The sequence below is a fragment of the Ambystoma mexicanum genome, chromosome 1p (assembly GCF_040938575.1).
Source record: "Ambystoma mexicanum isolate Mex_15411 chromosome 1p, UKY_AmexF1_1, whole genome shotgun sequence".
Lineage (NCBI taxonomy): Eukaryota > Metazoa > Chordata > Amphibia > Caudata > Ambystomatidae > Ambystoma > Ambystoma mexicanum.
The window spans coordinates 169917163-169944668 of NC_090921.1; the positions used below are offsets into that span (position 1 = coordinate 169917163).

The following is a 27506-nucleotide window of genomic DNA, read 5'->3' on the forward strand; positions in this document are numbered from 1 at the left end:
AGGATCTGGCAGAAGGGGCAAGTGGGGCAGAACAGCACTCCCCAGCGCAGGGGCGTGGGTATATACAGAAAGAGAAGCAGTAGGCAGCACCAGTTAGCAGGTGTAGAAAGACAACCTGCAGCTAAAGGAGAAAGCGAGAAATGCCAGTCCTGAGAACCTGCAGTGGTCTTTGAGAGTGTGGAAGAGAAGGTAGAGATGGCTGTTTTGTATACTGTGGCAGGATTTGTATTTTAATTCTGTGTGATGTGGGCTGCGCTATGTGCAGTGTTACGAGGTGCATTGCTGTCGTACTGGCAGCTAAGCTTCATTCTGTATCATGGGCATGATGATAATTGAAGTGGTGGCAGGGTTGTACAAAATGCGTCCTTTTCATGGGATAGTTTGTATTATTTGGATAATGATGACTGCGAGTTGGCTAAGATGACGCACCAAATTCTACATTTGGGGTGGTCAGTATCCCAGAGGGAGAGATACGCTTTTGCATAATGTATACTTCAGGGGGCAAGAAAACCTCTTTGTAATACACGATGTTGGGCTTCCATTGTCAGTGACAATTTCATTCAGCCCTGTTGAATTAATTTGTTACTTGCAGTTTAGCTTTTCTAATTATAAATGCAACACTACAAAACCAAAATGCAATGGCTAAAACAGGCCCTCAGCTCGTGCCTGATATGGGGTGAGTTGGGAGCTTTGGTTTCTGGATTTTTTTGCATTGTGTCCGAAAAGGGTCTAGTGTTGCATCTATGCATATGTGATGTGGGTTCTAAATGTATCTTTTTGGTTCTGGGTGGTATTCTGTTAATGCAGCCTCACAATGAATATTCCAGAAGTTAATGGACGGTCAATACAATATGCTACTGTGTTGCTCCCGTGAGTATGCCTTTCACTCCAGGATGACCCCATGACAACTTTAGGATGGGTTTGAAATTGTGAACGAGTATTGCAGACAAATTCAGGAGGCATTATTTTATGTTGATTCCAAACGATTTAGCAAAAGGGTTTTGATTCCTTGTGTGTAAGACGGGTGGTATTACTTTAAGGCGAGTCTATTTAGACTTATGGATAGTGTACCGGAAAACCACAAGGGAATTTGCAGCTGTTACTTTCCATCTTTGCCTTCTTCGCTAGAGCACTCAAATGTCATTAACCAAGGTTCGATGATTTAATATACAAAACTACAAATGCAGCCCACAATGTCACGAACCAACCTGTAAACTCCCTAATTTCAGTTCTCACCTCTAGCTAACATGACATCACACCCAATATATTGCAACAATTACTAATGACTGCACTAAAATACACACTTTCAGTGACCTAAACAGAATCTGTTAAAGGTTTACCTGTATGACAGACTGCCGATCACTTCCCCTTATATCACTATAAACAGCTAGCAATTAGTTCGACCATTCACCACACCCAAGAAAACACTAGCTGACCCAACAGAAAGTAATAGCACAAAACATGTACCATTTACAAGTTGGCACCAACCTACAAATTCACCAGATCAACTATATAGTTCTACATACAAGAGCACTTGCATCTTCAGTTTCACAGAGCAGCGTGTGAACTACAATTACGTTGTCGATTAGTAGCAGGGGCTGACATAGCAACCAAACTCGGTAGGGGGATAAAACCGTAATCTGAATGATTGCGCAGGTGTGTGGGAACGTGTGGGTGTCACTTCACTGTCCAAACAGGCATGACCATCATACTGTAACAAGGACACACTGTTGAGAAGACGTGGTGATAGAGTTGAGCTTGTTACATCTGTACGACAAAACATTTGTAGCAGACAATTGACTGTAACTTTATAGTCCAATATTTTGTAGTTGTTGCACAGCTACATCTTTGGGAACTGCAACATTACACAGACAGAAATCTTTGGGAACTGCAACATTACACTGAGACATCTGCTGATTTAATGCTGTGCCTTTCAATTGTCCATGTGAAGTATGAGGTGAGTTCTGAGGAGATAATTTAGGAGAAATGAAGAACACTAGCCACCCCTGCCAAAACAATTAGGTTTTTCAGCTTTTGTGAACAGCCATCAATACGTTTTTGAATAGTCAGTTTCCACCCATCAGCTTTTACAATATAATTGTCTTGTTTTTTTCATTGCATCTTCTTGTAGTTCACTCCAGATTCCACCAGTAGCTGCTTTATCTCCTCTGCCTTTCTTTTTAAAGCCTCAATTAGTCCATCTGCATCACAATAGGTTTTCATTGTTTTGTCAAAAGTTTTCAGTGTCATAATACTGTTTCTTGGCTGTGGGGTAATGGAAAAGGCAAGTTGAAACTTCATAATGTGACTACCAATATAACAAACATTTTGCTTGAGCTGTACACTGAGTAAGTGACTTCCCCTTAAGTGTTATCCCATCCGTCCCCTTAGATTTTTGCTCTCCTTGCACTTTCCCTCCCTCCCCATGCAGTTTTCCACAACTCAGTTTAGCTGCACACATACTCTGACCTGGACTACGGTCCCAGAGGGTGTTCAACCCATTGCGCTTTGCCAATAACGTAAGAGAAATCAGTAGACCATCTATACTTTAGAGAGTTACTCTAGAGGAAAGAGATGTTGTAAAAGAGTGGTGGGCATTGCGCAGCATTCATCTGTATGTGTGAAAAAAGGGAATGTCTCCGTGTACGGACGTTAGATGTACCCTCGTCCCCCAAACATCAAATAGATTAACAAAAAAGAAAAATACATTGCTTACCTGACTAGAAAAGCACGACTGCCTTTAAATTCTTTTTTCACGTATTTCTCTTCTACTTTCATCAAGACCCTCTATCAGCCATTTACAATAAACTTCATCAGGAATTGCCAAAGGCTCAAATTCCTCATCCATTCAAATTCACATAGAATTTTCGAAATCAAGAGTGCCATGATTTGAGTTATTGCCTAAAAGCGGAAATAAGAAAAGAATTTAGTATGCTCCAAATATTTGTGAACCAGTTCTGTACCCCAAACCAACCATTAATTTATAGTGGGCTTGCTATGGATGGTCCGGACTGGAGTGTCTCGATTTGTGAGTGAAGCGTCTCTTGGTGCTTGGTAACTTCCTCCAAGACTTCACCCATGGTGGCATTAACAAAGTGCATCTGCGCGCTGATAAAAATTAGAGGTGGGTGTCCTGGAGAGGCAATACGTTCTTAACTGCGGAGCTCTTGTACCTAAAAATATTTTGATGTGGTTATCAACCGTTTTGTGAGAGGTAGGCGATTTTGGCCATTTTTGCCAATTGGACATGCATGGACGGAATGGAAGAAAAGGGTAGGAAAGCCGATTTGGAGGACGGAAAAGCATATATTTCTGAAAAGTAGACAAAATTCCAAGTTTAGGAAGGGGTGATTTGCATAGGTCAGGCAACAACTAGGTTGGGGAAACTGCCATAGATTGGGGGAAAAGCGAGAAAATGACTGAAAAAAAAAGGTATGTGTTGGACATGGTTGGCTTGGTACGGCAATGGCTTCTATGAATTTTGAGAAAAGCAATGCTCCGCTACATTCCCCCAACTCTTGCAGTTAGGAAAGCACACATTTTTTGTAGTGTTTTACAAAACAAGCAATACCACAAGCCAAACACTGAGCCATGGTACACAGGAGTTTTACGCTCACGGCCTGAACAGACGCACTTAGCATGTGTAAATCGTGAAAACCAATGTGGTGAAGAACGGCAAGCATACATTTTTTGAAAGAGCACAGGCAAACCTTTTCAAGGGTTTGTGACTAGTGGAGGTTACAAAAGTGTATTGTGCCTAAAGCAGCGACTGAATGTAGGTCACATTTGGGAAATGAAAGGGTTGTGTGACAAAGGGCACCAGCAAATGGGTCAAAACGTTATGAAAACCACACAAACATAACAAATGTTATACCTTCGTGCGTTCCCACAGGTGTCCCGATGAAAACGGTACCTCACATGTGTGGGTGCACCAACCTGGGCACCAAGGGGAAAGCCTAAAACACAAGTAACCCCAAGTCTGTTTTCAGACCGGAATTTCAGACTCTGTGCCGACCGGCACACCATACAGATATGGGCCTCGGGTGTCCAAGCCACCAAGGAAAACAGGGAACCCCATGCATTTCCGAAAAGAGGACACCCGTGGGAATCCGCAGAGGTACGATTTGGGCAAATTGCCCCAGAATTTAGTACCCAGACACCCCTGCAAAGTCCGAAATGTGGGGAAAAATGCATTTTACGCACATTTCGCTCGGCTCACCCAACAAAACACGCCCCCAACAACACATGGCCTACCGTCCTGCGTTCCCACAGGTGTCCCAATGAAAACGGTACCTCACATGTGTGGGTGCACCTACCTGGGCGCCAAGGGGAAAGCCTAAAACACAAGTAACCCCAAGTCTGTTTTCAGACCGGAATTTCAGACTCTGTGCCGACCGGCACACCATACAGATATGGGCCTCGGGTGTCCAAGACACCAAGGAAAACAGGGAACTCCATGCATTTCCGAAAAGAGGACACCCGTGGGAATCCGCAGAGGTACGATTTGGGCAAATTGCCCCAGAATTTAGTACCCAGACACCCCTGCAAAGTCCGAAATGTGGGGAAAAATGCATTTTACGCACATTTCGCTCGGCTCACCCAACAAAACACGCCCCCAACAACACATGGCCTACCGTCCTGCGTTCCCACAGGTGTCCCAATGAAAACGGTACCTCACATGTGTGGGTGCACCTACCTGGGCGCCAAGGGGAAAGCCTAAAACACAAGTAACCCCAAGTCTGTTTTCAGACCGGAATTTCAGACTCTCTGCCGACCGGCACACCATACAGATATGGGCCTCGGGTGTCCAAGCCACCAATGCACACAGGGAACCCCATGCATTTCCGAAAAGAGGACACCCGTGGGAATCCGCAGAGGAATGATTTGCGTAAATTGCCCCAGAATTTATTACCCAGACACCCCTGCAAAGTCCGAAATGTGGGGAAAAAAACGCATTTTCTGCACATTTCGCTCGGCTCACCCATCGAAACATGCCCCTAACAACACATGGCCTACCGTCCTGCGTTCTCACAGGTGTCCCGATGAAAATGGTGCCTCACATGTGTGGGTGCAACTACCTGGGCGCCAAGGGGAAAGCGTAAAACACAAGTAACCCCAGTCTGTTTTCAGACCGGAATTTCAGACTCTCTGCCGACCGGCACACCATACAGATATGGGCCTCGGGTGTCCAAGCCACCAAGGAACACAGGGAACCCCATGCATTTCCGAAAAGAAGACACCCTTGGGAATCTGCAGAGGTATGATTTGCACAAATCGCCCCAGAATTTATTACCCACAAGCCCCGGCAAAATCCGAAATGTGCCGAAAAACCCCACATTTTTCACTCTGTCAGGGGTTCTGGGTAAAACATTCTGGTCCGCTTCGCGCAATTTGGACCTCTGTGGATTCCTACTGGTGCCCTCTTTTCAGAAATGTATGGGGTTCCCAGTTTTCCTTGTTGGCTTGGACACCCTATGCCCAAATCTGTAGGTTATCTCCCCAAACCCTTATTTGGTTATCAATGGGTTAGCCTTTTCCCTTTGCAGCTAGATTGGTGAACCCACACATGTGAGGTACCATTTTCGCTGGGACACCTGTGGGAACGTGGGAAGGTATGACATCTGTTGTTGGCAGCGTGTTTCGGTGGTTGTGCAGAGTGAAATGTCTGGAAATTGTGTTTTTACACCCAAATTTGGAATTTGCTGGGGGTTCTGGGTAGTAGATTCTGGGCCAATTTGCACAAGTCAGACCTCTGTGGATTCCCAAGGGTGTCCTCTTTTCGGAAATACATGGGGTTCCCTGTTTCCCTTGCTGGCTTCGACACCCTAGGGCCAAATCTGTAGGTTGCCCACATGAACAAAATGGGCAGTGACGAAAGGCTTGGGGTTACCAGTGGGTTACCCTTTTCCTTTTGCGCCCCCGGTAGGTGCACCCACACATGTGAGGTACCGTTTTCAACGGGACACATGTAGGGACGCGGGAAGGTCAGCCATGTGTTGTTGGCGGTATGTTTTGGTGGGTGGCCAGAGCGAAATGTCTGAGAATTGTCTTCATTTCCAGCCAATTTCAGAGACATTTCCCTGTGTCCACTCACCGAAACACGTCTCTAACAACATATGTCATACCTTCTCGCGTTCCCACAGGTGTCCTGACGAAAAAGGTACCTCACATGTGTGGGTGCACCTACCGGGGGCACAAAAGGAAAAGGGTATCTCGCTGGTAACCCCAAGCCTTTCGCCACAGCACAATTTGTTCATGTGGGCAACCTACAGATTTGGCCCTAGGGTGTCAAAGCCAGCAAGGAAAACAGGGAACCCCATGCATTTCCCAAAAGAGAACACCCATGGGAAGAAACAGAGGTCTGCCTTGCACAAATTGCCCCAGTTTTTATTAGCCACAATTCCCATCAAAGTGTGATATTTGGTGGGGAAAAAACACAATGTTCACTTTGTCTGGGGTTCTGGGTAATACATTCTGGGCCGCTTCGCGCATGTCAGACCTCTGTGTATTCCCACGGGTGTCCTCTTTTGGGAAATGCATGGGGTTCCCTGTTTTCCTTGCTGGCTTTGACACCCTAGGCCCAAATCTGTAGGTTGCCCACATGAACAAATTGTGCTGTGGCGAAAGGCTTGAGGTTACCAGCGGGTTACCCTTTACCTTTTGCACCCCCGGTAGGTGCACCCACACATGTGAGGTACCTTTTTCATCGGGAGACCTGTGGGCAACCTACAGATTTGGGCCTAGGGTGTCGAAGGGATGCATGAGGTGGGGCCCTCCATTTGGGGTGGGGGGGCCACCCCCCGTTACAGTAGAACATTTGCCGGCAATGTAGGGTGCCCCTCAGCCCCCCCTAAAAAGAAGCCTACAATTTTGTTTTATTTTCTTTGTTTACCCAACTTCGCTTGGTGCAGATGGCCACATTAGTGTGCCAATCTTGCTCCAGGGTGCCCAAAACCTACTGCCCCATCTATACGGAGGGGGAGGCACATCATGCAGCCCTTCCTAGGAGGCTCAGGGAGGGCTGCATGAGGTGTCCCCCCCAGCCATTTGGGGTGTGGGGGAGAGGGCCACCACAAAAGGTGGGGCAGCTAAGGATAAGTCCTAGAACAGCTGAATAGAGGAATTGAAGTTCAGGTTGTGTGAGCTTCTAGCGGCCTGTAGGATCCTTTCCTTCTGTGTATACTCATGGAGCGCCACAAGCACATCGCGTGGCATAGCACCAGGCTCGTCTCTTTTGGGCCCTACTCTATGCACTCTGTCCACCAGGACTTCCTCTGGTCCTGCGACATCCGCTAGGGAGGCAAACAGTAGCTTCACCGTCTGTCGAAGGTCTGCGTCACTGACTTGGGTGAAGACTTCACCCTTATGTTGGCCCTTCTCGACCTGTTTTCGAGGTCCTCTGCCTGGAGTTCTAGGTTATGGGTGGCTCCAGCAAGATTCTCCACCCAGTCTTGTCCCTTGTGAGTGTCCTCTGCCAAATCTTGCAGTGCTTTTTCGCTGGAATCCACTCTTGTACCTAGACTCTGTAGGTCGCCCTTGACCTCGGGGATCGCCCTTCATCTTGTCAAGCTGTGATTGTGAGCTGATCTGTGTTGATTTCCGGGGTGTGTGTGGAGTCGCGTAGAAGACGCCTGGGCGCGTTTGCCTACGCAGCTCAGTCACGTCACGGATAGAGGCGGGGAATATGAATGTTTTGATAAAGTCTGTTTCAGGGGCGGGGGATTTGATTTAGTGCCGCAAAGGCAGGTGAGCCAGGTCGATGGGGCGAAATGATAGGATTATCACAAAATGGAGGCTGATTTCGAGGGCGATAATGGGCGAAAAGTCGGGTAAGGTCCATAGGAAAGTTTCCTACGATCTACCGATTTATGCTTACAAACACATGGCCGACCCGTAGGGACAATAAAAAAAAAGTCCCGGAACTATCCTTTAAGATTGCCTTCTTAAGTTGCCCCTGTAGTGTAGAAGAAGAATTCTACCCTACAATGTAACCCTGTGTCTGGATACAAGTAAACCAGCACCAGGGATCAATTGTTTGGAAGAATGGACCCAAAACGTGGCAGAAGACTCCCTCGTGTGTGAGCGTATTCCAGTTGACACAAGGTAATGCTTTTTTGTGCCGAAATCACAAGGAGCAGAACGACAGCTGTTATAATACACAAGAAACAAGAATCCTTCATACTCACACACAGTGAATCGACAAGCAAAAACAAACATAAGGACAGACACTCTTACCATGGGATTGATAGCAAGTATTCCATAGACAACCAATGCTCCATTAAGACCGCCAGGTACAGGGGTGTAGGACTATTCCCGCTGGCACGCGTACGCCTAGGGGTTGGAAGTACAATACCTGACGAAACGAGGACGCTCCGATCTCAGCCCCTGATGGCACCACGGCAGTCTCTAGTCCGTACCGGGGAAGGGGAAAGGAGTAGCGCACCGGCAGTCTAGTTGAGGAGCACTGGTCACGTGGATCCCAAGGAACAGGAGGCAATCCTATGCAGTCCACGTTGATGACGAGTTATAAACAACGTTGATCAGGCGAGAGGCAATAGCATTCCATAAGGCAGTCCAGGTTGGTATTTGAGGAAATTCACAAAGACAAAACGTGAGGCAAAGCAATCCTGGAGGAGTTCCGAGTCAGCAACGGGAAGTTGAGAGATGATCAAAACGTGAGGCAATGGCAATTCCTGGGCGCGGTCCGGTTTGGCAACAAGGAGTAGCGGAGCAGAACGGGGATAGTCCCGTGGATAGGCTGGGAGGATGAAAGGAGCAGGCAGGCAGCAGGTAAGGGGAAGAGCACAGACAGGAGGAGGGAGATCAATGGGGATTCCAAATACGGGAGCCGTAATTTCGAGGAAACTCAAAGTGCAAGGCTGAAGCAGGAAAGCAGGAAGCGAGGCAGAGACAGGAAGGCAAGGGGTCAATAGCAGACAACAAGACTTGACACAGGATATGTAGCAGAGTCCAATTCAAAATCAGAAGCAACGAGTTCGCTGCAGGCTAGCGTTTATCTAGTTGCAGTCACATGACCGGAATGTGCGGCTGACGTGGTGCAGGTCGGCGTCCCTGCCCTAATTTCCATGGCAACTGCCAGTGCAACAAAACGGAGGGATGAGACTTTACAAACTTCTTGTGGCAGTGAAGTAACCCCCTTTTACAAGGAATCCGAAGGGATTGTGTCCGCTGATGCAATGTAGACTGTCCCTGTTGTGTCTGAGACGATGGGGACGGCGCTAGCCTAGTTTGCATCCTAGTGATCCCGGACCGATTCCTGACATACTCTGAACAAGAGGAGACAGATGCATCCAATTACGCAGGAGCTACAGAAGAGGGGCCTTAGATACAAATGGACCTTCTCGTTCGGCCTGGTGTTTGAGCTGGACAAAAGGCAGAGATGGGTCACATCCGTGGAGGAGGGAGCAAACAATCCTTGGGATAGAGGTGGATCAATTCCTGGGCGAGTCGCCGGACGGGAGAGACCTTAGCTCTAGAAGGAGGGCTTGGGAGTGGTCTACGCAGGCTCCAAGAAGGAAAGCAAAGAGAAGAAGGGGCCCTGCAGGCCCGTCCTCTCCACTTAAATCTGCAGCCCGAGAGGTGAAGGCCCGGGGTTCGTCACCCAGTTGAAGGTTCGGCCGCAAACATGTGACTATGTGGAGGTACCCGGGCAGGGGTATCTAACAGATGTAGAACTGGCTGGGGTAGCCCCGCCATTGGGGTCACTGGGATTGGGAAATGGCACTGGCCCCGAGGAAGATGTTCGGGGGGTGGGAGGGTTAGAGGCCGGCTTTGCCTACCCGGTGAGAGGGAGTTGGGGGGAGTACCGTTGTGAGCTCTGTTTGAAGAAAGACTCAGACTCGGACCCCTCCGATAATGGACAGATCGCTGAAAATATTGTCCCTTAACATTAGGGGGCTGAATTCACCAGTAAAGAGGAAAAAGGTAGAGTTACTGCTGGCAAAGGAAAAACCAGACCTCATAGCCTTTCAGGAAACACACCTACAAGAGAAAGATAGGCAGAGGTTGAGGCTAAAAGGGTTCAGTCATCTTCACCAATCAAATGATAAAGGGAAAAAGGCGGGGGGTCCTCATAGCCCTGAAAAACAGACTAGACGTGACCGTCACGGGTACCTCCCAGGACACCGCAGGTAGATTCTTGGTTTTGATCCTTCAGAGAGGAAGGGAGTTATTAACACTGGCTACCGTCTATGCACCAAACACAGGCCAAGACCACTTCATACAAACAATGTTGCATAAATTAGAAGGCGTCGCTAAGAGTAACAGAATACTTAGGGGGATTTTAACTTAGCCTGGGACCCGACGAAGGACAGGAGTGCGAGAATCTTCCACACCCAGACTAAACCATCGAGAGAGTCGCAGGGCAAAATGGAAAACCTATCGCTTGTAGGAGAGAGAAGAGGGTAGAGGATAGTGGGTACACCTGTTATTCCCATGTACATAGGTCAGCCTCCAGATTGATTGATTATGTTTGGCTGTCACGCCTCCTGGTAGGCAGGTTCAGGGAGATTGAGGTAGGTGCAATCAGGATTTCCGATCATGCCCCGATTGTGGTAATACTCTCATCGCCATTGCAGGCAGCGTGGCTATGGAAATGGAAATACCCGTCACATATATTTAAGGACGAGGTTCTGCAAAGTGAACTGCGCGAGGAGATTATCCAATACTTTCAGAGGAATGACACAGAGGGTATGGACCCAGGTGTAGTCTGGGATGCCTTTAAGGCTACCAATAGGGGGACCATTATTGGGATCAAGGTAAGGAGGGACAAAGAGGTTAGGAAACTAGAGGAGGACCTGGAGGCTGGGTTGAAGGCAGTCATGTTAGTTAGCCAGCAGACCCTCAGCGGAGACTAGAAGGAAATACAGAGCGATCAAAGGCCAATTAGATACAATCATCTCGACTAAGGCAAAGAGGGCCCTGATGCACCTTAAGCAGAGGTATTATGTCAAGGCCAACAGGGCCGATAGGTTACTGGTGAGGATGCTGAGGAAGGAGGAAAAGGACAGAACGATACTGAGAATAAAGACTGCAGCGGGAAGCGAGATTACGGATCTCCAGGCGATTAAAAGGGAATTAGGGAAGTACTATGGGGATGTATATCGGTCTGACTGCCCAGCGGAAGGGGATCAAGTGAAGTATTTGGAGGGATGCCACCTGTCTGGGATAACGGAAGTGGAACGGGAGGAACTAGAGAAAGAGCTTACTTTAGAGGAGGTCCATATGACCATTGCAGCACTTCCCCTTAATAAAGCCCCCGGCCCTGACGGGTTTATATCAGACTTCTACAGAACGTTTAGGGATGTATTGGCCCCGCGCTTGGTAACCCTCTACAATGGATTTGGGGGTAAGGGGGATATCAAAATATATGGAGGAGGCAAAAGTTGTTTTACTCCCTAAGCAAGGGAAGGACCCACAGTGTGTGGGGCATACAGGTTGATTGCGCTGATTATCTGGACGCGAAGATTTACACTAAGATCTTGGCGGTCAGATTGGAACCCCTCCTTCTGTCCGTTGTCACGTTACTCTATGCGATATACCTAGAGCCACTTTTGAGTAAAAACAGGTTCCACCAGGCGATTAAGGGAGTGGTTTTTGGGAGAAGAACTCATAAGATAGCCGCCTTTGCAGACGACATGCTGCTGACCCTGACGAGCCCCCGGCAGTCGTTGGAGGTTGTCGAGAGAGTTGTGGCTGAATTTGGTCTGGTTTCAGGGCTAAGTATCAATAAAAGTAAATCGGAGGTGCTGTGCTTTCAAATGTCCCAAGGGGTGGAAAGGGAGTTGAGGAGGAGCTCAGACTTTTCCTGGGCCTCTAGCAAGATCAAGTACTTGGGGACCTATATTACGGGGTCAATTGAGCAATTGTATGAGGCAAATTATCCCCGCTATAGGGGAAAATCAAGGGGCTGCTCCATGTTGGGGTCCGCTGGCTGTTTCCTGGATGGGTAGGGATCTATGTGATCACTGCAACGGCCGAAAATGGCGTCTTTTTCTTTTTTTAACCCTTTACATCACATATATATGTGGGGGGAGACCCCCCATATTAATATCATACTCTAAACCTCCCCACATATACATATGGTGTAATGGAGGGGTTAAAAAGAAAAAACAAAGTTGGCATTTTCGGCTGTCGCAGTTCCCAGGTCGACATTTTTGTACGATTCCGATGGGTAGGCTCAATGCCGTGAAGATGGTTATCCTCCCAAAGGTATTGTTTCTGTTTATGGCGCTACCGGTCAAGGCCCCGGCGTCCTTCTTCAGGAAGTTGAGTAAAATCACTCAGGCCTACATCTGGAACAATAAGAAACCTAGAATACTCCGGAGGTTGATGCAATTGCCCAGACAGAGAGGGGGGATGGGGGAACCAGACATGTTAAACTATTACCGGGCAGCTCAGATTAAGGTGCTACGGGGCTGGGTGATGGATGATCGGGGGAAGGTGTGGAGGGAAATGGACAGGGCAGTGGTGGGAACGAGGCTGGAAAAGGTGCTGTGGCTTCCCCGGGAGGACAGGCCCAGGAGGATGTACTGCAGTGCAATACAGGCACTGGTTGGTCCCTCATAGGACGAGGCAGTGCGTAGCTCAAAGATTACTACCTTTCCTTCACCTCTCACGCCCATCTTAACAAACCCCCAGTTCGCCCCTGGGCTGGGAGCCAATTCGAGCTTTGAGGCGTGGGAGGAAGGGGGCTGTAGGTACCTATGGGATTTATATGAAGCGGGGCAGATAAAATCATTCCCCAATTGTAAGAGAGATTTTGGAGTGGGAGAGGCGGAGGGATTTTCGGTATATACAATTAAGGCATTAGGCCCTACATCCAACTATAAAGGAGGCAGTGACCAGGGAACTGACCCAATTTGAGAAATAGGTTACAACTAGCGCAGGAGACAGCCACCTCGTAGGAGACCTGTACAGGCTGCTCAAGGAGAGGGAGGGAGCGGGCGAAGTTTATGTCCAAGTGGGACAAGGAGACTAAGCAATCGATTGCTTTAGAGCAATGGCAATCTCTTTGGGCCAACATTCCCAAACTAACGACCTCCCCACAGATTCAAGGAATCTGGGTAAAGATGATGCATCAGTGGCATCTCACCCCCTGTAAGTTAGCAAACATGTATCGGTGAACGACCTCCCTGTGCTGGAGGGGATGTGGTGGGGAAGGCTCCTGTGGTCATATTTGGTGGCAATGCCTGAAGATAGCGCCCTTTTGGGAAATTGTAGGGAAAGCACTTCAGGACATGATGGGTGCAGACGTTGAGGCGGACAAAGAGCTGCTCATCATGGGGCTGGATGGGACTTTGGGTAGGCTGAACAAGATATATGTGATCCTAGTGATGGCGGGGGCACTGCAAGTAGCCCATAGGTGTGAGGCAAAGGAAGCACCCATGGAACATGACTGGATAGGAAAGGTCTGGTCCCTGGTGACGCGAGAGAAAGTGTCATACTCACTAAGGGGGTGGGGGGGACATCATAAGTTTCTCCTGGAATGGGATTTGGTCCTTCAATTTCTTAAGAGACTCCAGGGCGGCCTGGTGTCCGCGCAGCATGCAGCTTCTGGGCTTGGTGTAGCGGGGACCCTGGACGGACTCAAAGGAAGAGATGGAGGCAGACGGAAAGTCGGAGGGGGGTCCATGAGGTCTGGACGTTGGTCTCTTAGACCATTCAGCAACTTGGAGGAGGAGGCGACGAGAGACGAGCAAGGGGACTGATCAATTAACAGAAAGAGCTCCATAGGAAATCACCATGATCTGGGGGGTTAATGGTTTGTTTTTGCCACAGTTTGTTTAAGAAATGGCAATAAACATTTACATGAAAAAAAACACTATGTATGGCACAATGGGAGGCAGACCTAGGCCACCCTGGACCCGCACTCACTTATCATCCGCCCATGTCACTAACAGGGAATGTGCCTACAAAATTCTATTACGCTGGTACTACCCTCATCTTCAGCTCCACCATATGAACCAGGCACTCGACCTTGCTTGCTGGAGACAGTGCGGTCATCTGGGTTCTTTCTTCCACATGTGGTGGACATGCCCATAGGCCCAACAATTTTGGAAGCAACGCCTAGCCACCATCGAAGGGATCACCCAGACGGAACTCCCACTAGAGCCCGAGCCCATTATCTTGGGTGCCCCGATCGCAGGGATCTATCCACGGTCCAGAGGTAAGGCCAAGCTGCTGACCCAGTGCCTTCTGGCAGGAAGAATAGTGGTCGCCCGCTCCTGGAAATCCACGGACAGCCTTCTTATGTCCCTTTGGTGGGTGAAAATATGGGACATACTAATCGCAGAGAAAGTAACAGCAGCCAGGGCAGGTCTCCTCCACCATTTTCAGAATATTTGGGCCCCACTATTAAGACTACACCAAAAATTTCCGGCCTTGACTTACAAGCCCCAACTTGGCAGGAATGTCCTGGACGATGGGGATATGCTCCCAGAGGGAAGACGGCCAAAACGGGAGCGGAAAACTCGAACCTCTGAAACTCCGGCCCTGTCCGGCCATCATAGGGGAAAAAAGATGGAGGGAGATGGGATCTTGATATGATGCATAACATGCTCAGACAAAAAATTGTATTGTTGCCACCCTGCCTTGGTTTAAAATAAACCTATTTGAAAAAAAAAAGCAATCCAGGATTTTGCAAAGGTTTGTTTAGTACATTCAACTTCCGCCGGTCAAGCCCTCACATACACTGCTCTTCCAAACTAGCAATCAAAATATATACATATAGCGGTGCCAGCAGATAGCAATTAGGTTGTTTGCCTTTAAAAAAAAAAAGAAAAATCATTTTCTTGATAACAAGATAGTCACTCTATAGCAGTGGTCTTCACACTTTTTTTGCCCCGAGCCCCCCTAAGAAAATGGTACCTGGCTTGGGCCCCCTACACACGGACTCCAAATTGTTTAACGGCCGCAAACGGTTATTGACTGCTGGTATAGAATAGTGCCCCAAATGGAGGTGTGGGTGTCAAACACTAAATTCTTTCAAAATCATTGCGACTTATAATTCAAATTAGATTATAGGGCACACATTTGTAAACAGAGCATTCAGAATGTTTTGCTACAGAGGACTTGACTAAATGTAGAGTTGGATATTTATTTCCTACAGTAACGTTTGACATGTAACAATTTGTTTCTTAAGTACAACAACTTGATTATTATCACTGCAGTCACTTGCAAGTTGGACAGTGTCATACTGGGAACTAGTGTGAAGGTTGGTCCTGTCTTTCAGCAGCCAGCCTGCCACTATTGGGTTTAATTTTTGCAATAGCCAACCACATGTTTTCATCCAGCTTTGACCGATATTTAGTCTTTAGGGCTGCAAGTGCTGAGAATCCAATCTCTCGAGGTGCTGAAAGGTAACAGTACATGTGGATAAAGTTGGAACCTCTGCATTTTGCCAAAATCCACCCAAAGACAATTTTCTGAATTGGCTCTCCAGCAGACGGTCACTTTGAAGCTCCATTAGTTCCTCCTGGAAGTGTATTGGGAGGTGGGCCCCTACGTCTGCTAGGAAAGGCTGAACCACTCAATCATTGATGCTACAATTGTCCTCTGGAAAGTACTTTGAGACTGTTCTGAGATGGTTTCCTATTAGTTCAGCAACACATGAAAGATCATACTCGTCTCCTCAAGAGCATCTGCTAATAATGGAAACGCATTGGAATGCAGACATCAAGCCTCCACCTCCAAAGCTCCAGCTTCTTCTTGAATGCTGATATTTTTCATGATGTGGTTTCTTTTCTGTGCCTTGCAGGGAGAGGTTTACAAAATGTAGCTTTTCACAGAGGTTGCCATAGCAAGCTAACAGTACAAACCAGTGTGAATCAACAGAGGTTCTTCTTTCGTCTGGTCTAAACCCAGGAGAAAGTCTCACTTGGTTACCGAGTTCCTAAATGCGATTTAAAACCTTTCCCCCTGGAGAACCACCTGACCTCTGTGTGAAACAACAAAGCATCATATTCAGCTCCCATTTCTGCACATAATGTGGCAAACAGAGAGGCTCTTGTGTGGTGCATCTTAATAAAATGTACAATCTTTACAACAGAAGTCAGCAACTCAGAGAATCCATTCCCCATATTGAGCACAGGCAAAGCTTCCATGGGGATCACACAGTGGGCCTCATTACGAGTACGGCGGTAGGGGGTTAACGGCACTGGTAAGGATGCCGGTGCCGTTAACCCCCTACCGCCGCATTCCGAGGTCCCTTAGCGGTTTTACCAGCTGCCCTTAGCGGGAGCCGCTAAGGGACCAGGGAGCTCATAACAGGCCTGCTTTTTGCGATCCCGTTATTAGCTCCTTCCCCATTCCCATTGAGCCCTATAGGGGCTCGAATGGGGAATGGTTTTCAGAATGGGGACTTACCGGGTCCTCCAAGGTTGGAATGACCCGGTAAATCCCCATTCCGACTACCCAGACCCGGACACAGGGTTGGAGGCAGCCATGGCGCTAATAGTACCATGGCTACCTCCAAACTCGTAATGAGGCCCAGTGTGTCCAAAATCTATGTGGACCTACTGCCAACACTTTTGCTTTTAAACCAGCTCTAGCATCCCACATTGAAGGAGCACCATCCATGCAAATACCATAACATGCTTCCCACTTTAGGCAGTGGGAACTTAGGAAGTAGTTAACAATGTCAAAGGGCCTCATTACACAGACGGCGGTAAGGGTTAACGGTCACTGTTAATGGTACCGGTGACCGTTAACCCTTACCGCCTTACTACGAGGTCCCTTAGCGGGTTGGAGAATTTAACGCCTGTTTTTTGCAGGCGTTAAAAACCAACCCGCAAAGGGACCAGGGAGCAATTACGGTACCGCAATTTGCGGTGCCGTAATTAGCACCTTCCCCATTCCCATTATGCCCTACGGGGCAAAAATGGGAATGGGGAAGGGCAATGGGGGAAGTGGAATTACCGCCCCACCAACCTTGGAATAGGGGGGTAATTCCCCTTTCCACCAAGGCGGTGCCGGTATTTTACCGGCATGGACTGCCGTCTGTGTAATGAGGCCCAAAGACTACAGATGCAGTTGCTCTGCCCTGAATAGGTTTACAAAATATTTCTCCAATATTTCTTTTCCACTGCAGTACCTCACAAAAGCAATCAAATGTGCTTCTTTTGAAATGTCAGTGGCCTCACCAACTATAGGGCAAGGCAAACTGTTTCAAGCGCAATATCAATTCTGTACTGATATCAGATCAGAGGACAGGTCAGTGATGCGGCAGAAAATTGTGGTGACAGACATAGGGTTACTTTTGCATTTCTCTGCTGCACCGTCACTAAGCATTACCCGGTTGACAGCGAGAATTGTTGGCAGAATTACTTTCACAGCATCTGTAAAGGGCTTTTTGTTTTTGGCCAGATAATGTGGTAAGCAGCATCCAAAGCATTTGCAGGTACTGAGGCCATATTTCTTAAATGTGTCGTTTTGCTTTTGTATGCCTTGCAGCTGCCGTACAAACAAATCCATGGAGCCTGAATCTGTGAGAACATTGCAAACCCCCACTTTAATTTATGTCACGTGCAAAGATTTAAAACGAACCATGTGAAAAGGCTGGGGAAAATTATTATTTAAAAAAAACAAAATCCCCAAAAGAAACATGTGCACAGCTTGGGGGGGGGGGGAACTCACCAAACATTCAGATTGTGAAGTTCTAGCTTGATTTTTTTTTTTGAAGTGTGGTCCTGGACTAGGCCACATATTTATGGTGAAAACCACACCTGGATGCACATTGCACAGGGCCAATATAAACCTTCAGCACTTCTACTCAACCAATGGTACATAGGGAAAAGAAATCCTTACCTGCCTGTGTGACGGAGTCAAGTGCTACGGTGGATTAATCATGCAAATAGGTTTTGTGCTACATTTTCACTGAACCTTAAAGTTGTATTGTTAGGAAAATTAGCGTTGGTGAGTCTATATAGTAACCTCCCTGTTATTATATGGAATCACCCACCCAAGTTTTCCTAACAATACAACTTTAAGGTTTAGTGAAAATGTAACACAAAACCTAGTCGCATAACGTTAACCCAGACTATCTCTTCTTTCCAACCTGAACCAAAACGTATAGCTTTCAAGAAATTGGAAGTCCAATACACCTCAGATAAGGAACCAAAATGTAAGGATTTATGCTGAAGCTCAAACAAGATAAAGCAAGCTAAACCATCAGATTGATTAGAGTGTCAATACTAATATATATGTTGACTTAAAAAAGTTTTCTTTGATTTTCATTTCTTCTTGGATTTGTAATCAAGGTGTTATATACATTTTGTTTTGTTTTTACTTTTAGAACTAAGTCTTTAACACAAATAGTACTTACCTCCTGAAGATCCACAAGTGGTGAAACATGTGTTGAGGTTTTTTTCATAATAAATACAAAAAAATGAATTTGAATATCGTTGTCTTCCTTAGCGCATGAATTACGAAGATCAAACTTTTTCTGTGAAAAAAATATTATAGACGTACCAGATTGTCCGTACCAATATTTGCACACTACACTCTGCCAGTCGACACACATCCTCCTCCGCACACAAAAGGGATCTAGGGTGCAGGGTCCTACCAGGAAATCTCCAAAGATCCCTATAAGCCAGTCCACCCCTGCTGGCAGAGAGAACAGAGAGCAGTCAGAGCACATACCTGAAAACATACACAGAAAAATAATAGAGCGAGAGAAAAATAATAGAGCGAGAGAAAGAGCATCAGCTTGTTATAGTTTACTCTTTCTATTCCCTGCCTAGAATAGTTGAGTATTCCAGCCTACTGGCATTCCAATCATTCATCTACATATCTTACATGGAACCCGTCACAGTAGTTCTTAACTCACGAGCTAACTTTCGGAAACATCGAGTGATAGCCATGTAGCTTTTACTGCAGTTCTGTGACAATGCTGCCATAGCAGCAGACTGCCATGGCTGCCATGCCAGAAACGAGGGCCCCTGGCTTGTCTGCACATATGGCGCCCCATGCAGGCTAAGGTCTGGCACACAGAGCAGGAACATATACATGAATTCCACTTTAAATCACTTCTAATTTTTCGCAGCAAAGTACTGTTGGTAATGCAGTGATTTTAGTACATCAAGGAATGCATAGACTCGCTCTATAGCAGATGGCAAGCGGGGTAGCTCAGCAGGTTGGCAGACTGTTGCCGAGACATTATATATGCAAAATGTAATTATGTGTATTGGTCTTTTAATGTGTTTAAGGTTGAATTTAATCAAAACAATAAAAACCCAAAAATATATGCAAAACTTAACCGAATGACTTTTTGCAATTACTTATAAAAAAGGAAGTGCTATAAAATGTGTTTGGCCAAGGGACGGGTTGAGTAATGGGTTGGGGTAATTCTGCCTCTGTAGTGAAAACCAAAAGTCGGCACCCATGAATCCAGTTTAATGTGCTGTCAGCACAACAGAAGCATTTATTTGTGATCAGTTTGATAAGCATAACATCTTTATAAATATAACCGGTGATAAAACAAAGCAAGAGGCACACAAATTACAGAGCATTTGTCTGGTGCTCCGACAAAAATAAAAAATTTAAAACATTTAGAAACATCTCAAAGAAAACGAGTGAACGCAAGTTTTGGCAGCGTTTTTGCATTTGGAAAGGACTTTTCTTCCTATAAATGTGCAAAATGCACATTTGAACAACAATAATGTGTCCACAGTGATTCCCCCCTCCCCGCCAAAGTGATGTTCACGGCCCATTGATTTCAGTGCTGTCCCTTTCAGGACAGAAGAAAACAAACAGGATGAGCAAACAGGTCCAGAAAATGCGTGAGTGACGGCTGGGGAAAGGAGCACCGCAAAGATTAGGTCACTGAGCCCCCAGCTTCCCTCTGCGCAGCTGGGGCTTGGTAAAGCCATGGCTGAGGTAGGCCGGGTCCTGAGATCCGGCCAGACATCTGATGCCAGATCTCTGACCCTGCCAGAGCTGTCCCTTGGACCAAAGGGGTGACAAGGCAGAGGGGCAGCCAAGGCAGGGGGACCGGTGTTGTATGATATCCAGCTCCGCCACGGACGATTGCTGGAGCCCAGAAATCTGCTGTGGGGGAGCCGGATATCATACAATGCGTGCTTCCATCCCTGATTGCCTCCTCTCCCCAGTGGCCCCCAAGGTGGGGGCACATAGAAAAAGGGGCACAGTGGGACCAGCATTGCAGCGACCCGGCACTCCTCTCCCCACACGTTCGCCTTCATGGGTCTAAAGCGGGGGAGGGTGAGGGAAGCAGGGCGACCGGCAAAGGCCTGAAACGCTTGCTTCCTGGCACCCCCTCCAACTGTGGTGTTGGGGCTAAACCGGGAAGCGGCATCTCTTACCAGGCAAGAAGACGATGGCGGCACCAGCAGGAAGCAACAACGCAGAGTGGACGTGTAATCCAAATGCAGGAAAGCGCACGTCCAGGCTGCGTGTTAGGCAAGATTGTATGCAGTACCCTTTGGGTGCACTACAACAACCCTGGCCTCCTGGCAATAGGGATCTACCCTTTGGTATAAGTCTGAACTACACAGGTTGGTAGTGTGGATGAGCAGCCAGGCTTATCTCAAGAGGGGTCAATGTGAGCAGTAAGGCTGTGACACAGAGTTTCACAGTACAGTTATCCAAATAAACACTTACACTCAAGGTTTCTTGATAAGACAAGTATTAATTTATTTAACGGTAAGTTATATAAGCCTTCTTCAGAAGAGAGAAATATATATATAACAATTAAGGTACACTTCAAAACACACTGTTTCTCTAAATCAGACGATACCCATTGGGGATGGCACACTGACACTTCATACACCCTCAGGTGACTTAAATAGCTAAGACACTGTGGACATTGATTTATCACTGGTAAATTTAGAGCAGTATTGAATTTGGCGTCAAGTTAGATATGGGAATAAAACAAAGGTTAACAATTAATTAATAAACAGGTAAGTACTTTTTGAACCTTCCAATGTCAAGTAAATGTAACCCTTTCCTGGGCCTGGGGGAAAGGTAAAAGCGCAGAGTCAAGCAAGCCTACACCACAAGAGGTACGTTCTCATAGACTGTACAGTACCTCTGGTTAGAAGAAATGGTTCCTGGGCAGCTCTGCAGATCCTTTTGTTCCTGGGCCTCAGTTGTGGGGACAAGAGGGAGGACGTCTGGCTGGGGACACCTACTCTGCAATGGGACGGTCAGTGGCAGCAATGGGCAAACTTCAATTCAGCGGTCCTTCTGCGTTTTAGCTCCTCGTGTTTGACAGCAAATAGCAACACTGGGGTTCTCGGATACCACTTCAGACTTTCCTTGCTATTGGGGTCCAGCACTCTGTTGAGGTGGCTCGGGCTTGGGCAGTCCTCCAACAGGGAAGTCCGGGGGATCTTCCTAGAGCTTGGGTCCGACTTAAAAGTAAGGCACACAATCTGGTGTTCCTCTCCCTGGCTCTTCGGTTCCAACATCAACTGCAGTGGAAATGCAACCAGCTTCGAAGGATGTCCAGATGGCTTACTTTGGAGTTGATTGGTCCCATCAACTCAAAGGTAGAAGTCGTCCTTGCAGGGCTTCTCTAGTCGAGGCGAATTCAGAGCTTCACCATAGCAGGGCTTCACCAGGCAAACCAACGGTCCAGGAGTTGCAGCAGGCGTCTTTTCAAAGTTCTTCTTCAAATTCATTCGTCCAGTGTTCGACTCTGCCTTCCAAGCCAAAAAGCCTCGCCTTTTATGCAGGTTTCTCTCATTCATTCCAGCCTAGCTCAAACACACAGCAGGGTGGCTATCCTTGCCAGACAGCCAGCCGGCCAATCACCTTTGGGTGCATTCCTGTAATCAAAGGGATTAAGCACAGGGAGTTTCGGGTACCTACCCCACTTCCTGCCCCTGCCAGACATACTGGAGCCAGGGGCATGCTTCACTTGTGAATCCCACCAAAGACAAAACGAACAAAGAGACCAAACCTGGTGAGTACAATTTAAGAAGGACCTTTCCAACAGGAAATGGTAAAAAAAGAAGACTGGGGCCATTTTGACGAAATGAGCACCCATGGGTGTCTTACCGTAGCTGCGTTTGTTGTAAAAACACATAATGGTAGTAAAATGTAAACCATTGCCACAAGCCATTAATTGTAGAAAGGGTAACACAAACATTTTACATGAGAAACTAGACAAAGGAGATACTAAGTAACCCCCTCAAGCACCCTATTGTAAGATAGTGGGCCTCATTACAACTCAGGCGTTAAGGGTTAACGCCACCGTTAACCCTTAACGCCTGATTCTGATTTTAACGCCTGCTTTTAGCAGGCGTTAAAATCCATGGCGCTAACCTGCCATGGTGCTAATTACGCCGCCGTAATTTACGGCGGCGTAATTAGCGCCTTCCCCACTCCCATTATGCCCTATGGGGCAAAAATGGGAATGGGGAAGGGAAAATGGGAAATGGGGATTTACTGCCCCACTCACCTTGGAATGGGGCGGTAAATCCGCCATCCACCATGGTGTAAACAGAGTTTACACCATGGTGGTAAAGTTGGTGCACTTAGCAGCAAGGTTGTAATGAGGCCCAGTGTGTGTTGGGTCTAGAAAGTTACAACATCTAAGTAAAGTCAATTTCACTTCACTGCTCTTGGAAACAGTAGTTTATCCAAGGCAAAGGGCCTCATTACACGGACGGCGGTAAGGGTTAACGGTCACTGTTAATGGTACTGGTGACCGTTAACCCTTACCGCCTTACTACGAGGTCCCTTTGCGGGTTGGAGAATGTAACGCCTGCTTTTTGCAGGCGTTAAAAACCAACCCGCAAAGGGACCAGGGAGCTAATTACGGTACCGCAATTTGCGGTGCCGTAATTAGCACCTTCCCCATTCCCATTATGCCCTATGGGGCAAAAATGGGAATAGGGAAGGGCAATGGGGGAAGGGGGAATTACCGCCCCACCAACCTTGGAATAGGGCGGTAATTCCCCTTTCCACCAAGGCGGTGCCGGTATTTTACCGGCATGGACCAAGGTGCTAATAGCACCTTTGTCCACCGCCGTCCGTGTAATGAGGCCCAAAGTATTTAAACCTTTGGGAAATCTAAGAGACTTCCCTGTGCCACTGCACTGAAGGTGCTATGTGACACAATGTAAAGATGATGCCTATGGAGTTTATCAGACTCCAAAGTCAAAAGAAACAGAGAATAAATCACATGAAAATTACATGAGAGATACAAAGTCCTAAAGTCCAGCAAAAAGAGCTGGGTGTCTCTTAAAATAGAAGGGAATTAGCACATTTCTGAGAATTCTCCCTAACTGCGTTGATTTCCTTTTTCGTGGCCACATCGTGCACGGACTGGGGATGTGCATGTGGGGCCAGTTAAGTGAGGCAAAAAGAAAATATTTTCGCTTTTCTCGCCGTCCTGGATCACACGCCAGACAGATTGAAGACCTCTGTGTCACACTCACCTGTGTCTCTGCGGGAGCGATGGTATTAACCTCCAGGTCCTGAGTGCTCACTCCCCCAAGACGATCTGGAAAGAGTGTCTGTCAGAGAAAGAGATAATACACTACGATCTGGGCTAACTAGACCTCTGAACTCCCTCCCTCTCCCCCTTGTGAAGTGATGTGGTTTGCTTCCGTGTCTGTAGCTCACCTTTGCTTTTAGATGGATGAACTCTCCATCCTGCACTCTGCAGGGGCGTTATTCTTCTGGGGGGATACTCTTCAGAGTTATAATGGCCAATGTCTGTGGATGCCAAAGTTCAACGTGCCACGCTGTTCCGACTCCACAGCGTGTGCTGAATAGCTTGAGTGCCAGTTACTTCACTAGCAGATGTAACCCGAACGTCTCAGGTAAGTGTGCCTCGCAATCTGCGCAGCGTAGGATTTGAGTTTGCAAAGCTTGTAATACTGTTCCTTTCTGTCTTTCAGATGCTGCCAAAAGTGCGGAAAATATCAGAAGGTACCTTAGATAATTATGCGCAGCGTAGTTGAGTTTTGCAAGCGCTGTTTGATGTCTCTTTTCCTTTGCAGGAGCTGGTGGACGCTCGCGCTACGAGCCGGGATGAGGATTGGAAGCCCGGTGAGTATGCGCGGCGTTGCAGGGATTTGCGAGTGTTGTGCGATGTCCCTTTTCCCTTGCAGGAGCTGGACAAGGCTTGCGCCTGGAGCCGGAATGAAGATAGCTGCCCGGTGAGTACGCACAGCGTTGCAGGATCTTGCGAGCTTTGACTAACTTGCCTTTATCTTGCACAGGGATCAGACCGGGGCTGGTGGATGTTCTGAGGGAGCGTCGCAACGATGAATCTGGAGCTGGACGAACTCAGGAGCTGAGAGCATGTGGGCTGAAGAGGAGCGCAGTGAGTGTGTTGCTATACAGCATACAAAATGCAACACGAAGCGCTGGAGAAACCTGGGGCGTGGCTTACATAGCCAGCCACGCCCAAGCACTAGAGTGCACAATAGGTCCCCACACACTTCCTTTCTGGCAACAGGAAGTGCCTGAGTCATAAGCAGGAAGTGACTATGGAATAAACAGGATACAAACCATGCAGACGCTAACTAGGGTAAACTTGCCAAACTAGGGATGTTTGTGTGTACTACATGCCACGCCTGGCAAGCTCTTACCCACCTTGCCCCGGCTAAGTACCCAGTATTCATGACACTCTGCCTACAGCATGGCTATTTTTAATGCAAAATACTCAATTGTTATTTTTATGGTAAGACTATATAGGTGTTTGCTTCACTGTACAGTAGCAAAGTATACATGAACATGCAGGCACCTTATCAGTTAACAGGGAAATGAAGGAATTTTGTCATATACAGACAGACAAAGAAATGCAGGGGAGTCGGTGCGGGGGAATTCAAGAAAGACATCTTGTAATACAAACAGACTCTGGCCGGTACAGCTCAAAGCACTGCTTGGGAGCACAGAGCGGAAAAGATAGGCACATCTACCTGCAAAGTTCAAATCAGAACCCCTCACATTGTAAAGGCTGTAAAGTTACAGAAATCATGCCAAGGGAACTTCAGCCCTGCCTGCTACTCTTCATCCACCCTGGGCTGTCGATGCACTCGTTCCCTGCTCTGGTGGTGGCACATATATCATCCCCAGCGCAGGAGGGCTCAGCAGCCCCATAGACATCCAAGCTCATGTGAGCCTGTGCGGCAGTGCAGAAAATTAAGCAAGCATGCTACTGTGGTAAAAACGGGATCGACATGGGGCTTAATTTCCAACTGGGTGAGCGCATTGCTGTTTTAACAGTGAAAGCCGTGTTGGGCAGATAAGGGTGAAGAAAAATGGCGTATAATCTGACTTTCTGCTGACAGCCCAATTTGGAAAAAAACATTTGCCCTCAAATTTCCTTGGCATGGACGCCACGGCCACAAATCACTTCTTTTTGGCGGCGGGAGGAGCCGGGATGAGGATAATACCGGCCAAGAAGACACACAAAGATCCGCTGTTGCTCATACTCGCCTAACCTTCGGGTTTAGCCCGGAGACTCCGAGTTTTAAAGCTCTTCTTCAGTTCTCTGGGGAAGAGCGTGGAGTCTCTGGGTTTCCCAGCCATTCCTGCATCGCCACTAGATTTGTGTGCTTTGGTCCCTTTCCTACCACGCGATAACAGCAAGTGACTGTGCCCTTCATCACTTCTTAACAGCATATCTGACGGGAGTAAACATTTCTTTGCTGTCCCTCCCTAAATGTGCTCATGTTGGCTTTCAGAACGAGTTAACTGTAATGAAGGGCACACGTTAGGGCCTCCGCTAGGGGGAACACTTATACCGCATGTGGATTAAGAAAATAAAAGCTATTGTGGCGTGTGTTCTCGAGATTCCTTTATCACGTTAATAATGCACTTAGTTCACATACACGTACATATATATTTATGATGAATTCTTTAATATGTTTTGCACATTTAGTGCTTATTACAATCCTGGGAGTTTATAAAACACATATACTCCAAAGTAAAATATATTGTGAACCTGTGGGCGTGGCCTAGCTAACATGCGGGCAGGGCATTCCAGTGATGTAATCTCTGGGTTTTTCATTCTGGAATGCAGGCAGGTATGCTGCAACCAAAATCAAAATAACAAAAACAAGCCCACCGGCACCTAAATATACCTGCCACTTTGAAACATCCGAGATGTACAAGCATCTTATAAATACACAATAAAATATAAATACGTGCCCGTACATGCAGGGCCGGCCTTAGGGCAGGGCGGGTGACCGCCTGGGTCGCCATGCCCCCAGGGCGCCATTAGCCCCGAACCACGCCAGCTCAGGGGAGTCTTTAAAGGGCTCCCGAGCTGGCGTAGTGGGAGAAGGTGCGGCAGGTGCCCTTTTGTTATTAAATGCGCCCTATTAAATGTGCCTGTTGAGTGCATTTAATAACAATACCCTCCCCCTGTTGGCACCAGTTCGCCTAGGGCGTTGCTGCCGCTAAGGCATGCCCTGCGTTCATGGCATGGAGTGGTCCTTCCTCCGTGATTCTCCTCCTAAGTGTGTATAGACGTCCTATGTGAAAACGTCACAACGACTTATATGTGAAATACGTCATGATGCTGTAAAGACATTTTAGAAAGTATCTGCAAACTTTTAAACACACCCAATGCTATCAGGTCTCATAGGGACTTCAGATGTGTGTATAAGGCCTCCCTTTAGCCTTCTCTCTCACACATTACAAAGGGGCAAATGAACAACCCCCTCCCTGGGGAATGCCACATCGCCCCCCCATACAGGAGAAAAAATAACTAAACTATTATGCTGGAAATTTGTACCCAAATGCGTCTGTCTGCATTAAAAAAAACATCTGCGGCACATAACAAATCCTCCAACCCCCCTCCACCAGGGAGGATAACTATTTCACTGTACTGTTCACTGGTACATTGGAAGTCCCAATGGGAAGGGAGGAACGCGCTGTGCCCAGCCCCACTCCATAAAACACATCTCCCCAGGGCAAATCAACCATCTGCACGAGAAAACCCCCAAAGGAACTGATTCAGCCTGTCCCTTAAGTAAATCTCACCCTTGATGCACATTACAAACCCCCAAAATGCACAGAAGTCCCCCTCCCCAATATTGCTTCACCTATTAGATATCCCCAAAATGCACTGAAATAACGAAAACAACTAAACAACTCTGAATCCGCCTGTACTTTAAGTAGATATCACCCTTGATGCACATTACAAACCCCCAAAATACACAGAAATACCCGCTCCCAAATATTGCCTCACCTATTAGATATCCCCAAAATGCACTGAGATAACGAAAAGTAAACAACTGAATCCGCCTGTACTTTGAGTAAATTTCACCCCTGATGGCTGATGCATACCACAAACCTCCAAAATACACAGAAATACCCCCTTTCCCATATTGCCGTTCTGCATTAAAGTAACAATCAACATGAGATAACTTTAAGACTTACAATAAACCACATTCAAGCGCCACATAACAATCAACTATTCGAAATGTGCTTTGCAAGGAAGTAACCTCTCCCGCTCGTGCAAAAGAGATGACGAGGAGAATGTTGCAGGCCACGTGATG

General features: G+C 47.3%; 1 long non-coding RNA gene across 1 annotated transcript; it reads right to left on the minus strand.

Annotated features, from left to right (window-relative positions):
• Positions 1-1741: 1741 nt before the first annotated feature.
• Positions 1742-27488, minus strand: LOC138567627 (uncharacterized). The gene is made up of 4 exons (XR_011302264.1): positions 27388-27488; positions 18490-18621; positions 2717-2901; positions 1742-2265 (listed from the first exon to the last, which is right to left on the minus strand). It is a non-coding gene; the product is annotated as an uncharacterized lncRNA (long non-coding RNA).
• Between the last annotated feature and the right edge of the window lie 18 nt (positions 27489-27506).